Here is an 18206-nt window from a genome sequence, read left to right as displayed (position 1 = left end):
TGCAATCTCTGTAGGACGAGAGTGGGCTTAAAATGCAGATCAGAAAAAGCTTCCAAAGATATGGCCAGCAAAGCCCTGGGAGAGACTTCAGGAAAGCTCAGTTGGAGACGTTCAGGAATAGATCAAAAAGGTTCTGTGATGAAAGAGGATTCCCCTCCCCCCGCCCCCGGACCTCCTGGTACTTGCTCTGTTCTTCTTTAGTGATTTCCTAGAAAAACTGCCCTGTTTATGCAACGTAGAGTGTGGAGTTACCTCAGGACTGTCACAGTGTGACATCCTCACATTGTTCCTCCTGTCCCAAGGAACAAGAACTTCCTCCTCCACTTCCCATGACTGGTCTCCAGGTAAGTGTTTGAGCCCCAATGCCAACTCCTCCCCATCCCTGCCTCTACAGATTCTCCCTTTCCATCCACACCTTCGTCCAGGCACATCTGCCCCTGTCTCTGGCAGCCTCTGACTGTTCTTTCTCCTCAGCTCCATAAAGCCCCTCTTAAATGCTCCCCCACAGCTCCCCACTGGGCATCTCCACATATCTGTTCCTCAGGAAATACTCTTTGTCCTCCTTTTTGCTGCTTCCCATGGCAGAGTGAACACACACAGGGAACTATAGAAGAAGAAAGGAAGGGACGACAGACAGTGAAAGTGTTTGTTTTGCTTCAGTTTTTCTGTGAATACTGTCCCTCCTGCAAGTCCAGGCTGTCATTTCATTTCCACTGAACAATTTTCTGAGAGCTCTGTCTTGAAGGTGATTAATTTTTAATTGTTCATGGGATTTTGCTTCCTAATACTTTGCATTTTTATAGCCATCTCTGTGAAAGGATCTTAAAGCACTTTCCAAATGATAAAGCACTTTCAAAAACTCTGTATTGTGGCAAACAAAACAATGAGGAAAGGAAAAGTAATTCACTTACCTCTAGCTGAACATTTGGTCTTCCAAATACCCAAGAGGAAGATCCCAGCTTTCACTGCTTACTTTTGTACTCTAATATCACTTAAACTACCTTGGCGGGGAAAACTGCAATCAAATGTTTTTCTCCATAATCACGGTTCCCCATATTATAATGGAGAAGGCTTCATGCCTCTACCAGAACAGGTCAATAAACCACATTGTCTTTTCTTGACTTTTCTCTGCTACTTATTTCAAAACAAATACCTGCAATTGTATCTTACTCTTATGAAATGTGTGTGTTAATAAATAGATATGTATGCTATAAATATAAATTAAAAATGACATCTTCTACTAATTCAGTGAGAATACACTCCAAAGAAATATACTTTCCCAAAATTGCGTTCTGCAGGAAAAATTCACAGGAGAAATAAGAAACGTCATTTGAGTTGTTTGCTAGATGTTTTAGGCAGCAAATATAGTCAAGACTCAGGTGTGCTCCAAAGTATTTCTGTTTGCCTTTCCTCTCTCAGCTCATTGGTTTCACGAATGAAAAATTGCCTTTTAGTGTATTTGAGGGGCTTAGGAAAGCTTGGAAAGAGAAATTAGCCTGAGGACTATTAGATATGTATTTTGACTTCTTTTGTATTTAACAAATTAATAAAGAAAAAGAGAATTAAACTTACTATTGAGGTTTAGGAAGAAGAGGAAAGAAGCCACACTGAAGGAAAGTAACAAATATGAGACAGAGAAGCTAAAATGACAAGAATCCTCATCAGGGTGAATTCAGTTCAGTTCAAACACCCGTCTTGCTAACTCTGCCCTGATGGCACCTCAGACAGTCTTGATCACCAAAGGTTGCAAAAACTGCCCCAGCACCATGGTAGCACTGAAGGAAACTTCTCAGAGAGCGCTGTTGGGAAAAAAATTAATCCTCAGTGCTTGCCTGCCCCCTCTCTGCTGATAATCCTCTGCAGAGGGAGGCTCCAAGCAGAGGCACAGCGTCCCTGCCATGACACCCAGGTCACCCAAGCAGCTCCTGTCCTGTCCAGCTCTTCAACCTCTCCTGACAGGTTGCACCCCAGTGCAGGGATTTCAAACTGCAGCCGAGCAGGATTTTGAGGTGACCAGAGCACAGTCCCCCACCTGACAGTGTCCTTTCTGCTTTGGGTTTTTTGCTCTGGGAAACCTCTTGTGCTCAGCTGCCACTTCAGAGCCCGTTGTTTATTAGGAAGCTCCTGGCCTCCCTTGGGAGTTTTGTTCCTGGGAAAGCTCCTGATCAACAAGTAGTAGTTTGAACACTGAAGCATTGATCTGGCAGGACCTCTTGCAAGCTCAGAAGCACAATCTCAAGCTGTCACAAATGTGACCCCCTTGCAATTCCTTCTGCTGTTCACAGTGTTTGTTCAACAATGTGAAAATGCACTCCTCCGTGGTACTGAAAGGCACTGCTTCATTATCCCACATAAACTGGCATAAAATAGTATAAACTTTTATGGCTTTTATTGCTAACATTGTGTCACAGTGAAACCTCTGCTTGACTAAGGGTGTGAAGTGCAAATATAAGGAAAAGCTGCTTGACACTGATAGATCCAACTGATGGGAATGTATTGGCAATAGTCAATAACACTCTTGAGAAAGAGAGTTTTGAATTTCTGATCAGAAGAACCAGGCATGTTATGAGTAGGTTTTAATTTTTTAAGGATCTAAGGGGGTTTTCATGCCATAATTAGGCACCTTCTCAGAGGTGCCCCTTGACCGCACAGCAGAGCAGATTCTCTGTGTGGGTGATTTGCTGCAAGCCACCAGAGCTTGTGATGTGGTCTGCTGCACATCACCTGCCATTAGCACTTAACAGGAGTTCATTAACAGGGTAATTTCACTGTGATGCTGCAACAGCCACTGCTGAAGCATGTGCCAGAAATATAACTGTTTATTCATAAATATCCATTCTCTTTTATTTTGGTAATAGAGCAATATGGGTTTTCTTCCAAAGCAGCTGGATGTTTTGTTTGGTCCATGCATGGCTTATGACTGAACTGAAGTGGAAAGTGCTTGCTAGTTACTGGAAATATAAGTCATCTTTAGCATCTGCTGCCAATCTGACCTTCCTAGGAAGGTGTATTCTGTAGGAAATTAGAAGCAGAAGTGGCACAGAGTGAAACGAAGTAAACACAATCAGTCAAGCACAAAAAGGCAGATGCTGCACATGTTCCTGTCTTCTGGAGTAATATGTGCAAGTGCCATGGATGTAGGGGGGGTTTCTACAGGCCAGAAGTAATGAGCACAAGCTAATATAATATATAACAGAAACAGATAATTAATATAATGTAATAATATAGCCTAACACAAATCACTGCCTTCCAATACTGAGAGGTCTACTTCAAAAAATTTGGCTAAAATACTATTTTCTCCTCTAAATTAACTGACAACAAATATGAACTTCAGCAAGCAGTTTGGGCGTCTTAGATGTTGGATGGGGAGTCAGGAGCTGCAAGTTCTGCCAAGAGAAGCGCTCCTTGAGGAAAAGGTTCCTCCTTGTCTGACTTTTGTTCCCTTGGGCATTTTCACTGGCAGTCCCTAGGGACAGGGGCTGTCTTTTACCAAGTAATATAAGGACAGGTTTAGCAAAACAATCCCTCTCCTGCCACCCTCTCTCCCTCCTGTAATCCTACCAGTCTTTAGCTATTATTTGTATCAATATTTCTGTTTCCAGGGGTTTTAGGCTCCTCTCAGGTTATTGCAGCGCCTCTTCCTCAGCTCTTCTGAAGGAAACAAAGATTCTGACATAAATTACAAAGCAAAAACAGGCAGGCATCTTTACCAAGATGAATTTGTGTGGACTTGTGCTGGCTGAAGGATGCACCTGAGAGTGCTAATGGGAATTTGGCTCACAGGATGGATAGAAACCCAGAGGAGTTTTGTTTTTGCAGTGAATAGTTCATCCTGTTGAAAGGCTGCAATCTGTATGAGGGTGTACACATATATATTTATCACTCTTTTATGCACTTGCATAAAGATACTGTTCTAGCAGCTGTTTCAAATAAAAAAATCATCTGTGACTGGTGTGTTGGTAAAGATCCTTTGTAAAGAAAAGATCTTACAACACTGTGGATCTGTGTCCTATGCAGAATACTTGTTTTAGTTACAGCATTTCTGCATTGCAGTGTAGAGAAAATAAAGCATCACAATATACTTTTTAAAGTTTTTTGTTTGTTTGTTTTGAGGGGTTTTGTTTGTTTTTGGTTTTTAGAAGAACTGAGTCAAATTTTTTAGAACTAAATAAAATAATACTGAAAACTGGAGCCTTCCATCAGAAACTCTTGATGCTGAAGGCAGAACAGGCTTGGGTTTAGATCCTGGATGTGAACTTGGATTTGCATGTTTTCTTGACAGAAGAGTATTTTTAGCTCAGAGGCAGGCCAAAAACCAATGACCTAGCTTCACTGAAATTTCATAACATCAATTTCTAAGCCTTCTTGGACCTCAAAGTCAGTAAAATTCAATTTGCTTTAAGCCACAAACTGTATTTCTTAATGTGTTTTGGTGGGCAGCCAACAGTTCACATTTGACAAAGGCTTTTGTTCTGTGTGCATTTTCTGAGCTTCTGACATTCTCTGGGGGAAGCCTTTTTGCTCTCTTCTGGATTATCTGAAAGAGATGCAGACTCCTATCCCACTGCTGAAGTTCCAAGAGCGCAGAGGCTCCTCCTTGCAGATGCAGAAATGATGGAAGGGGACAGAAAACTCCTCATTCTGCAGTGGGGCTCTTGACGTCTTCAGCCTTCCTGAGCTGAAAACATCTACAGCCTCTGGACTTTGAATTCATTAATCACATGATGAATTGGGAAAATTATGCTGATTTGAGTATTTATTTTCCAAAGGCTGTGACAGTGATTATGTAACAAAACAAGCAGGTTTTTTATCATAATCTGCTTTTTAAAACATCTGGCAGCAGGCAATACCTGTCCAAGCTACATCAAGTATTGTGGCTGCACTGAGATTAAAAAGAGAGGCTTTTTCTCTTTGTATCACAAAACATGAAATACAAGAAATCCACTGTTACAGCACTGCAAAGGATTTCAACTGAGTTACTCTAGAGTTACCCTAGTTTAACTAGAAGCAGAAATGGGAACAGAAGTTGTCTTCCAATTATTGTCAGAAAATTCATGATGAGTGAAATACGCAGAAAAATCCCACATAGCTGTGATGAGCAAAAATCCTGCCAACTTGTGCTGCATCTAGAAGTGTAAACATGTCATGGCAGAGAGACAAAACTGCTTTGATTAGCACAGGTCACCGCTCGTTTATTCCAAATAATTTCATTTCTAAGAATCCTGTTGGGCTCATTCAACCCACTTCACTACTTCTGTGGGAGCAGAGACAGATTCTGCAGCTCTGCAAGAATTTATTTCTTTTTCAAAACTCTGAGTGTGGGTTGAGGTGCTGTTTTCAAGTTTGTCAGCAGGCTGCTCTGAAAATGATGAATGATAAAGCAGGCTCTGATTCCAGGGATGTGTTTTGAGATGTGATGCACGTAGGGAACGAGGGACTGACTAAAAATCTTGGAGAGCAGGGAAAAGAGGACATGTGGAAAACATTTAAGTCTTCAAGCTATTTCAAAAGATGTTTGTCATGATTTTGGAGGTCTATCATACACAGCAGGTGTGGATTTATTGCACAGACGTGCCCTTTATTGACTCATAGAGTGCAGGCTTTGTGTCTGTGTTGTTCTACACGCTACTGAAGTTTTACAGCTTCACTGATTTCTGCACTAGAGCTTGGGTGGCTTAGAAAGCAGGAAACAAGCCCCCACTGAATATAACTCATAATTTACCCAAAGATTAAAAAAAGGATGGGTGAGAGAGAGAAATACCACAGCTTTGGGGTTACAAGTGAAGCTGTTTTCATTTTTCTCTGAGATGCAGATATGTTCATCTAAGCCCTCATTTATTTTTGTCACGTATTACAAATCTAGTTGCAAACAGCAATATATGAGTCCACAAGATGTGAATATTTCAGTAAGGACTGGTAGAAGTTGAGATGTAATGATTGTCTTGAAATTGCCTTCCTTTTGACCCAGCAAGAGGCAATTCCAGTTCACTCCATTCTGAGCAGTGATAATCCAGTAAAATCAAAAAAACTTGTTCCTAAAGTCCACTGAAGCCAGAGAAAAGAACTGTTGATTTCAGTGAGTTGTGGGCCCGGCACTTTTGTTCTCAGAAGTACTTGGCCCACAGGAAGAGGAATGACCAGAAGGGAATGTCTATCATAATTTGCCATTAGGACAGAATTTTTGACTAACATCACTTGATAATGAAAGAGATTTTTTGGAAGATAATAAAATTACAAAAGTTTGGGAAACAGTGGTATGAATAGGCATAGACCTCTTTTGCTGGAATATATTCCATTACATTTTCCTTGTTACAATGAATTTCTGCATGCAAACAAACATGGCTTTGTTCCCATGGAAGTTAAATTATGTTTTAGAGAGAAGGTTCTTTTTATTTTGTCACTCCTGCCTAATGATAAAACAAGTTGGATGATTTGTAAAGAACAGGGCATGTTGAAGAGAATGCAATGAAATTGAAAAAGAAACAAACAAACAAAAAAACACCCCAAAAATACAAAAAAAAAACCCAAAAGAAAAAAAATACTTAAGAGAAGTACTTAAGAAAAGCTTAAGAGATTGCATCAGCTACTGCTGTGAAGTGAAACACTGTCCTCTTGGTGTGTTATCTCCACAAGCTGTCCAGCTGTTATTGTGTTTTTAGTGGGTGACTTTCCAGGCAGTCTCCCTAAACCCTGGGATGGGCTGAAAGAGAGCAAATTGACAGCTCATAAATGCATATTTGTACCTATCTATAAGAATGTTTGATATTTGCAGTGGTCACTGACTTCAAAGCAATGTTGTTCTGTTAGCACAAGAAGTTTAAAATAAGAATTCCTTTTGAGCCACTGCAAAGGGCATATTATCATTTCTTCCAGAAATACTTCCAATGGCTGATTGTACAAGAATTTCATTAACATAAGACCTTTAGTAAACCTCTCTTAATAAGAAGAAAACATGCAAAGCATGTGGAAGGCCTTTCTCTGGGTCTCTAACCTAAACATTTGCCTTCCTTTTGTCTCTTCCTTTCCCAGAGGTGTCACCAGCATTGTGAGGACCACGTCTGCTTCAGACAAGAAATCTTGACTAGAACAGCTGCCCAGAGGCAGATCTCTGAAATATGTGACAATTCTAGTTTAAAATTGACAGAAGAGTTGATAAAACTGGAGAATTAAGTCTAAAGAAACATCATTTACTGACTTTTTAACCATATAATCAGCAGCACCCTAGTGCTGGCTTCCAGCAGAGGACCAGTCAGGTTCAGGGCTCCTGGTTGTGAAAAAGGTTCTTTTCTGTCAAATTACCAGGAGGATGTCACAGTTTCTTAATGGGTTTCATAGTTTTTTTGATGGTTTTCTCCCATTCAAATACAACAAAGGAAACTTGCTGACTCAAAAAAATTCAAACTCTTCTTTGCAGAACCCGTCACTCTATTTAGAATGAAGAAGAAATTAAAAAACAATGATTGTGAAGTAAAAACAGGTGACTCAAATGAGGAGAAAGGAAACAAAAGCCTGTCTAGCCCAGGGTTGCTGATAGAGCACTGAGGCAGAACTTTGCAACCCACAGCTGCTGGTGCTGCAGGTTTGCAGACATCTCTGGGTTTAGCTTTTACCTTCATGTCTGCTCTTGGTTTCCTCTTTCAATTCAGGAGCAAAACTGCTCCTCTCTTCCTGATTTTTGTCAGAGATCCCATAATATCTCACTTAGAGTGCATGTACATAAAGCAGATATTAATTTAATAAATTAATTAATTTAGATAAAGCAGAATCTAGTGAAAGGATGTAAAATACATGAAAATAATGTGAAATTAGATTAAAAAGGTTACAAGTTTAATGGAGGGCTATTTCAAATGCAGGATGAGATTCTTAGACAAAAGATGGTTGTTGTCTGAATTCCAGTTTTTCCAATTCTCCTGAGAGACATGAGAAGCCTCCAGAAGATGGAAGACCAAAATAAAATCAAAATTTTAAAACAGGAACCATGACTCTATCCTCAAAACAAATTTATTTTCCTCAGAGCAGATGATAAATACTGTTTGAGTGTTTTCTAGCTGTTCCCATAAAAATTCAGTATTTCCCTGCAGGATTCTGAATTTATTTTCAGTTACAGCAAGTAGATCTTCAAGGATAAAAAGGGAAAGTACCAAACTTGCCTCCGGGCTGTGTTTTTCACCAAATTGCATTCTCTGGCTCTATTCATCACCATTTAGATGCTTAGGGCTACAAAACCCATTCCCAGCATTGCAATTCCTGCTTTCCACTGCTAAAATCTTACCCTAGTTGCCTTTTTTTTTTTTTTTTTACACTTTTTCCAATCCTCCTTTGAATCTTCATAATTTTAACTATGTGATCCCTTTCTCCACACCTCTCTTGTATGCCAGAGCCAGGGAAACTTCAGCACATGTCCCAAGACTCACTGAGAGGGTTGTATTTCAAGTTTCAGGTTCTAAGGGGGCGTCTGGTGGCTCCTTGACCTGTGTATAATTCATACTCTGTGACTAGAAGGGAAGAGAAAGAAACCAGACTTATCCCGAACAAAATTCACTATTTTCAGTGAGGAATGAAAAAGGCAATTTTGTACTCCTGGACTGGAAATTTAAAGATTTTTTTTTTTCCAACAGACTTTGTAAATTTCTGCAAGTTATTTTAATAATTTTGACTTTTTTTCCTATCCAGGAAAATAATCCCAACCAGGTGTAATATCTTAGTCTGCATCTTTTTTTGTTCACTGCTCTGGTTAGCAATGAAGCTTTGTGTGGAATGGTTTTATTTTTGGTTTTGAGGGGAGGGGATGGGGATATTGGTGTTCATGCAGACTTAAATAAAGTTAAATGAGGTCATCATTTTAGCTGGATTAAATTACAAAAAAAACTCCTATGACTTGTATGATTAAATCCCCTAGGCAAGTCCATTTTATTTTGAGAATCATGATACATTAGTGTTGCCTGGTTTAGAGAGTGAAAAAGAAACACCTTTCACCAACTTTGCCAAAAAGAGAAACCATAACAAACTGAGGGCATGTAATGGTTTTTTTTTCTGTCACTCACCCCCAGGATGTTTCTGAAAATTAGAAAAGCTACTAAAATTAGAAATGCAGAAAATTGTCAGATCCAAACTGGAGAACTAAAAATAATGTTTGCCAAAGCTGAATGGCTTAGCAAGGCCAGTTCCTTGAAGCTGGTAAAGAATAATGAAGAAAACTGTAAGATGGAAAGGAGAATTACTTTAAAAATATGTGATTTGATGGCAGGCAGAAAAGCCAGGCAATGATATGGGGAGTGCCTATTGTCAGTAAATAATTGCAAATATGAAATAAAAAACCGCTTATCAAAAAAGCCCAAAACTTTATTCTAGAGTAGAAATAATGTGAATACTGTACATCCCCTAACCTTGAGTAGTCTCCAAAATACACAGGGACTCCTGATGCAAATTAAGGCCTTGAATTGGTGATACCTTGGTTTAAACATTAAGGTTCTGCTGCTAAAGACTTGAGTAAATAGCAATCAATTTAGGCTGTGATTTTCAGTGTCTGTATTCCATGGGGACTGGGTACTGCAGGTCTCTCAGAGCAGATCTATTATCTCATACCCAAGATGATTTTTCATTAGTGCTTTTATTAATTTAAATCAGATATGTGCTGTGGAGGAAGCTTTTGTAGTCCCCCTGCTCTCATAAAGCTGGTTCTATTACAATCTAAATAGAGTGCTCAGTTTACAGCCTTGTTAACATGCTAACAAGCAAGACTTTACATTCTACAAGCCCCTTAATAAAGTGATAAATTAATTAGCTTGCCTGGACAATAAAGGTCTGAGACCATCAGCTAATAAGAATTTAATTTTGCTTGTGCTCCAAACAGGGGCACTCACATTCCCACAACAAAGCTTCCAAGGTCAGGTCAGTGGTGTCAGGACTTGGTTTCCACTTAGCCTCTCTTCAAAAATGTAGAATTTGTCCTGTATCTCTTTCTCTGACAATCACAAGCAGAAACTCCAGCCACCACTGAAGTCCTTCTTAGCTGCTATAAACTTAACAGTAAGTAATATTTTTCTTCTGTGGAAAAGAAGGTTCCTATAAGTACTTGGCTCTCAGTACTCAGTGACTTTATTAAACCTTTTTTGTCTGCTTCCAGTGTTTTTAGTGGAGAGTGGAGGGAAAGTGGAGAGAAAGTTGCCCACCTCTAATTAGTGAAATGCAGAATTGATCTGCATTTCCTATTCCAGTTCAGAATTTCAAAAGTTTATCCTTGCCCCTGCTTCACCCATACCTATTACTAAAATTTCATGTCATCCTCCGAATAAAATGTTGTTTGCCCTGTTCTTCTGACTCTATCCTCACACCCCTTTTCCTACCCTTCCTCACCCGAATCTTTCATTTCTTTATCTCTGCATTATTTTGATTTTTTAAATCTGTTTTTAAGAGCATAAAACTCAGAGGTCAGCCTGAACCTTGCACTTGCAAATCGAGTCTGTTCATTTGCTTCTTTGAAAACCAATATTTTGTAGGGATGCAGGGAAACCAAGCAGCCATGCAGCCCAAGCTGGGAATGGGACACAGCTGGATTATTGGCAATTGGCAAAGAGAGAAGCAAAGGATTGCAGAGGTTCAATCTTTTCTGTGTGAAATAGAGGCATGAAATATTATAATCTTTTACCATTAGCAGCAGCCTTAAAGCTAAAAAACGTATTGGAATCCTGCTTGTTTAAAATTTAATGGTGTTTTCCTGCACTGCAGATATTGTTATGGGCAGATCATAGTTAAACACATTATAGAATTCTGAACTGCAGACATTAGTGGAAACAGACACTAAAATCCAGAAGGGGGTATCATTTTCTAAGTGAGCATAAGAGGTGATCAATCCATGTCTTCCAAAAATCTCATTATAAAGCCTAAATACTTTATGGATAAGAGATTCAGATAATTCCCAAGCTGTTTAGCAACTGGAAGCAGGTGATGGCTTTACTAATGGGTTTTCAGCTGCAAACAGTCCAATTGTGGCTCCGAGGCTATAGCACTTCTTTTTGTTTGTTGGCTTGTTTATTCAATGTTTGTTTCTTCAAGAACAGAAATAGTGGGATAAAGTTTTATTTGTTTTTTGAGTATTTTGTTTGCTTTTTTCCCCCTAGAGATCTTAAGGTGACACATGAAAATTTTTTCATCTTAAAGGCAGACAAATATATAAGAAGCCTTTATAAACAAGGCCTCAAAGATTTTTGTTAAGATTACCATGGATAACTAATATTGTCTGTCCAGAAGGATCTGCAGTGAGCAGCCTCTGTTTAGGTGACACAGATCCCTCACAGATCTTTGCACTGTCAGAAGCAGGGAAAGAGCCCCATAAATCAGAGGAACAGACATCAGTGAAGGCTGTTTTAATCTTCTTGCAACCCATTATTCTTAAATACTTTCTAAAAATTAATTTAATAATCAGTGAAGAATAAGAACTATGCTGAAAAGCAAAATTCAATCAAATGTTCGAATAGCTGCCATGTTGCATCTGAATGAGAAAGAATTTATGTTGATAATTCTGATTCATAGACAAGGTTCAAAATAGTTTTTTGCTGTGTAAGAGGGAGAAAATTGTAGACTGAAAGGGTGGTAATGAATAGGCTTGGAGGAGTTTGGTTTGTATAAGAAAATAAACACATTTGAACCTTGAATTATGACATGACAGAGGGCAAGAGCATGTGATTGAAAGATAACACTTATTCAACAAATAATTTAGAGGTAGGCTGCAAAAGGTTGGGAAAATATATCAACATGATTGTAACTGTAACATTAGGAAAAGACGCTTAAGATTAGAATTATCATTTAAGAAAAGAAATACAGGGGAAAAATGAGAAACCAAGGTCATGTCAAATTCTTACACTGAGTGCATGGTAACAAAGAAAGCCATTCTTACACATTTTTCAAATTCATTCTCTTTTGTCCTTTAATGTAAAATTAAGTACTTGTGATGAGAATGGCAAGAGGTGAAATCCAGTATGGTTTATGTGCACTGTGCTCTGTGATCAGGTCCTTTGAGTGAGAGCAATGGTTTCTTTACGATGCTGTACACATCTCCTGACACCACTCTGGTGATATACAACCCCCTAAGGTTAAGAAAGGCATTTCTGCATGAGTGTATGTTCAACCTGTGATCTTCAGCAGAGCTGCACTTCTGTATTTTACTGGCATGGGCATCTGTCCACCAGGAATTGGTGTAGGCACTAGAGGTCACTGACAGAGAAGAAGGAACAGCTGCTATCAGAGCAGAATTTATAAGAGATCTGAATGGATATTTCTCATTTCATCTGAGACACCCTTTGTTATCAATGGCAGTGAGATGTATTTTTTAGCTTTTTCCTTGCCGGCAATCTTTCCAATGGGAGAGCAGCATTTTCAGACTAAATTGTTTTTCTTCAGGATTTTTAGTGATCTTTAAGTTCTCACACTCAGGGTTTTTCATTAAAACTCTACTGTAGTTGTCAGGAATACAGGATCCATTTCTCCCAAAGAAGTACCACACTCTTGTCATCTTTGGCCCAGGCCACTCTGATACTGCCCAGGGACCCCAGTGAGGTCAGATACTTGGGCAGAAGCTCAGACCTTGGCTCTGAATTTCAGGAACACTTGTCAAACATGAGCAATTCCAAATCAGGTGTTCTGGTGTTGGAGAAATGACGGTTTTCCATAAACAGAACTACCAAGTGTGCAGAAACATAAGGGCAAAAGGAACTGAAACTACTTCAGAGGAAATGTTGTATTCCAACCCTGTTTCCATATAGGTATGTTCTGAAAAATCGTATCAACCTATCCCAGAATATCAACCTGTGTTAGTCAAGGAGAAACAACCACCAAGACAAATGTAATTGACTTAATTGCAGTTCTACAGAAGTGGTTCACAAACAATATTATAGCCAACAATGCCATGCTGCTGGGAAACGAAAAAAACCCATTCTGGAACCGGACTAAGTAAGACACAGACCAGTTCTCTACTCTGCCCAGCCCTAGAGACACCTTGGCTGAATTAATATCTCTGTAATATGGGATATTTAAACAAATGCAATGGCCAATTCATATTCACAGAGAGACAGAAGGAATGATCCAAGCTCTAGAAAACATAATCTGTGAGGTAAGATTGAACCAAATTGCTTTGTTCAGTTAAAAGAAGAGAGAGAAGTAGGCTGGGTCTTCTCTTGGGGTGCACAAACAGATGCTGCTCAGTAAACACACAAGGAAAACAGTCAGTTTGCATTTGAGCTAGGTAGAGGGAAGAGTAACACAGTGACCGGATAGACTGAAGGAGATGTTATGGAATTTTCACGTCAGGAGCTAAAAAAAAAACCAGGCTGGGCAAAAAACTGTTAGGAATTAGTATTTCTCACCGTGCCCTGGGAGTGAGCTGAACAGTTCCTGCCATCTTGTGCTTCATCCTTCCCAGCCTCTGATTCCCAACCAGCTCTCTGTGTAAGAGAAAAAAATTTATTCAAGGCTTCTGCAGAAAATATTATTGCCCCTGATGGGAAGAAGTAGATAAGTCATCATCAGTGTCACAAAGAGCAACCCCAGAGAAAGGAAAAGGCAGGAGACCTCTGTGCAGCCTGGCTGCCTGAGGAACCCTTCCTGCTTGTGCTGAGTAACCCAGAGATGTTTATTTGCCTCCCTCTCTTTTCCCTCCCCTCGTCAAAAAAGCAGTCTAGACAGCAAGATTTAGATTTTCTGGAAAATATTTGTTCCATTTTATCAGCACATGGTAAGGTAAGAAGATTTAATGTGCTAAAATAGAAAAAGTAATTGATGTTTTATCTAGGGATAATTATCTGTCTTTCGCGTTGCTTTTTCCCACACAGAAGCTCAGCTAAAAACACTCTTTTACTTTTCAGTTATATTTTTTCTGGAAAACCTTTTGCTTGCTAAAGCTTCTGAAAATGGGGAACAGGTTCTACATAGTATAGCTAATAAAAAAAGGCTCTATTAATCATAATTATAAATTGTGATCAAGTCCACTACAGGTGTAATTTCTCTCTCTCAAAATATGATAAAAGATAGGATTAATCATCTAATATGCTAGTCACAGCAGTTTTTTTCTTTTAGACACATTCTGGATAGACTGGATATGCTGAGTATGACAAAAAAATTTGGGAGAAAAAAATAAAAATATAATACTAATATAATACTTTTTCAATGGAAGTTACTGTAAAGAAATCTGGCAGTTCTTTTTTTCTCCTTAACTTATATCACGATTTAGCCTTATGCTAAAAAAGTCATAACCTCCAAATCTGCCTCTTGAAGTTCCCAACTTACAGATGTTGAGATCATAGAAGGGGACCCTTAATAAAATATCAAATGCATTAATCTACAAATGTCATGAGGGCCATAAATCAAAACAGGGTTTTCTGAAAAGCTTCTGTCTCTGTAAGACATGAAATCAACGTTCAAGATTCACTATAAATTTTTTTAACTGTGGCTAAAACTCAACAGTTTTGTAGAGTCCTCATTAAATTCTAATTTTATATACATGATGGGCAAGAGTCATATAAAATCACCCAGATTTCTGCCTGATTAGGCAGCCTAGAAGGTGAACATGGCTCTAACAGTATTTCATCTGTGCTGTATAAATTTGCTATTAAAGCTATGAATACAGCTTGTATTTTAAAATAAAAACCAACAGGCTAAATAGCCTAATTTACATCTCCACTAAACTCCGTTGTTAGGGTATTCTGTGATCTTGCTAACTTCTGTGTCAGCAGTTTTGCTGGCCCCAAGACCTTTGAGCTTCCTTTAAATAGAAACTTAACAATTTGCACTGATGACTTGGAGAATAAAGTAAAAAATTCCTTGAGTAGGAAGAAGAATCTAACAGCAAATCCATGTGGATGTTCAATGGAAATTCTGAATTTAGAAATCCTAATGCTGAGTAAAAAAAGAACAAAGACTCGCCTCTGTGCAGCATTTAAGTCATACCAGGAATATTTTGTTCACTTTTGGTCTTCCCAAGTTTGAGAAAGACATTGTAAAAATTGCCTATATAATATCCGTGAGGGATTTCATAAAATTGTCAAGGAGAAAATCCTCATCTCTACTTATCAATTATCTTTATAATTGACAATAGGTATCTATTGGCATCTATCAGTGGGTACCTACCTGACTAGGCTCCTGCCTTGTAAAAAGAGTATTACAAATAATTCCAGTTTAATTTCTGATTTCAAAGCTATGCTCTTTTAATTTTTTAGGAGAACTATTACCTTAGTCAAAATTCAAAAATTTCAAATTTTGTACCCGTGCTCCAACTCTTCTGAAGGTAACTTAAGCAGCCAAAAAACCCTCTAAATATTTTTTTGTTTTTAAGAATTCAGGCACAGAAATGTATGAAGTTATCAAGATTAATAAATATAATTTCATACCTATTTTTCTATACAACGGCCTAGACACTGTCTGTGATTTTTTTTTTTTCTGCTTGGATGATTTTTTTGTACCAAGTGTCATTTTGCCCTCTGTTGTTTTATGTCTACTTCACACAAAAATTGTCATACAAATGTGAGCCAATGTTGAAATCTGCAATCTCTGTACCCTATTAAATGTGAATTTTATTTATACATATTTGTGCTGACAGACAGAATTCTATAGTAAAACTGCATCACTTGTAGAACTCTTTGCCACTGGAGATGAAAATGTGATTTTTGTCTTCCTTTTAGTTAAAGGACGCTAAAGATAGATGAGTTCAGTTCAATCCTGGTTTTTTTCCCACATCTGAGTTATCTAAGGTGTCTGATAACATCTTGACCTGAAGATGTTGAGAAAAATGTATTATCTTTGCAAATTCAATTAATTTCAAAGACCTGATAATTAAAAAGGCTGGGGAAAATTGAGTAGCATTTTTTTCTTCAGTTAATCAAAGAGAAGAGTAGGTGGCAGTTTCATAGGGTTGAAACAAAAAAAGCCTCTTGTTGGGCCAGCTCCTAGGATAAGATAGATACTAGAGAATTTGCTTTTTACCTCTTGTAAAATGTGCAGGAACAGTGAGAAGACATGGTTTGAAATTAAGCATAAAAATGAAGCAATTATTAGACACTTATGATCTTTTTTCAGGGTTTGGAGGTTCTTTTTCATAATTAGAATGTACAAACCACCAAATTTGTCAAACAATGTAATAACAGATGAAAGCCATGCCTTTCCTACATTGCCCTTCTGGAACTGCTCCCTGACAGATGGCCTTACTGTCAGCATTAAGGCTGATTTTTATTTTTCTTTTCAGGCATGCTGATGAATATAAAGGCCTTTTAAAAAGAACGAGCATGTAGGTAAAATCCACTACTGATTGTATTAATTGCCTGAAAGCTTGATTAAAAATTTAGGATTTTTAAAGAATGGTCATTGCTCTGCACTGGAAGGAGCAGGAGCAACCTTCTAAGCATTGTTTCATAGTATTTTGTTCAGCCCATTAGATCTATACATGCACAATAATTTGTTTTGTAACTGGCAAATCATTATGTACTTAAGAAAAAGTGCAGCTTCTGAGTTTCAGCATAAACAGAAAGAAAAGGGAGAGGCAAGGGCTGCAACTACCTTCCCAAAACCTTTCACTTTGAATTCTATGGTTCGTTTTGGGGAGGCTTTTTTATTCTCTTCTTCTTTTCTCTCTTTTATTTAAGCAAACAGTTATGAAATAGCTAAAAAAAATTACAAAACAGGCTCCAAGTTAAATTTATCCTCACTAGATCTGAGAACTTGAGAAGGCAAGTCAAGCACAGGCAGCCTTCCAAAAGACCTCAGTCCAGCTCTACCAGGGTCAGCAGCCAACACAAATCCTCAGGCTCTGACTTTATCAGGAGAGGAGATAGCTATAAAGGAAAAGTAGCATTTTCCCCTCAAGTAATGTGATTATTTTTATGCTTCCTCCACCAAAGGTGTCAGATGACATCTTTACAACAGAGAAATAGATTTTCTTTCTTAACAGCCCTACAACTGAAATGGGAAAAATTGGCTGTTATCTCCAGTTTGTAGCTGGGTAGCAATGTGAAGAAAAGTTAAAGGATGCGACCTGAGGCAGAATCCCAGGTGACTGTGCAGCAGAGCCCAGCCCCCTCTGCTCCAAAGAATCCATCAGCAGAACAACATCACTGTTTTCAAACCTCCACACTCCTTATACTGCCGCTGCTGCTGTTCACTCCAGCACACCCAGGAAATCTGTTCCTGCCCCTTACCGGCCTGTCCCATCCACATGGGGACCCAGACAGGTGACATTATAAATGTTAACTCATCAAATTTCATCCAAGAAGCCACACTAGGAAGGACCTTCAAAGTATTGTCTTCTCTTCCGACAGGATTCCCTGACCTGTCCATGTGAAGTGTCTTGGTGTGAGCTCTCCAGCACGCGGCAGACACCTGAGGGACACACTCTTTCCCCATAGAAATCAAAATTAAAATATTTAACATTGCATAGTTTTCTGGCTTCAAAATTGGCACTACCTGTGCATTGATTCTTGAGTGAAGTGCAGCTATACAGTTCCTTATGAAATCAATGCTGTTGGAGCATAACCTATTGAGGTTTTGAGCAAAAAATACCTCTTAGAAATTCCTTAACCTGTACCCAGCTCAGTAATTCATCTTCTGGATGACAAATACATGGCTAACTTTGATACTTTTCTTCTATTTTGACATTTTTGCTGGTGTTTCACGAGTGCTTGTGGAAGTACAGGGAATCTCTCCCAGATTGATAAATCCAGTAAAAATATGGGGGGAAAAATCCCTTAATTTATTCACTGTCCTGAATACACAGAAATAATCCACAGAGCTAATGAGATCACCAGGTCAGAAACCTTAAACTGAAAAGGCAGATAAAAAAATCTGTCAGTAGGGATCAGAGATATAATTCCTTTTTTTACTCTTACTCAAGCCATTCTTCAATGCAGACAGGTTTATTCTCAGTCTCTGAGCTCTCATCTGCTGCAGGAAGGCAGTAAATGCCTCTTCACAAATGAATCCACTAAAATCTAACTAAATATAAGAAATTATACTCAACAGAGAGGACAGAAGATGTTGTGTTATATGTGTGGTTATAATTGTCCACATAGGATTTTCTCATGGCTGGTGAAAATGAACAATAAAGATTAATGTTGGCACCTTAAAGACATTTTGTTTCATGCATATGTGAGTTCTTATAAAGTCTCATTATGCCTTTATCCAGACAGAAGTACCATGAATTATTCTTTTATGAAGATTCACCTTTC

Source organism: Fringilla coelebs, assembly GCF_963513975.1.
Source record: "Fringilla coelebs genome assembly, chromosome: 2".
Taxonomy (NCBI): domain Eukaryota; kingdom Metazoa; phylum Chordata; class Aves; order Passeriformes; family Fringillidae; genus Fringilla; species Fringilla coelebs.
The sequence above is the reverse complement of the archived record's forward strand: the minus strand, read 5'-3'. Positions refer to the sequence as shown.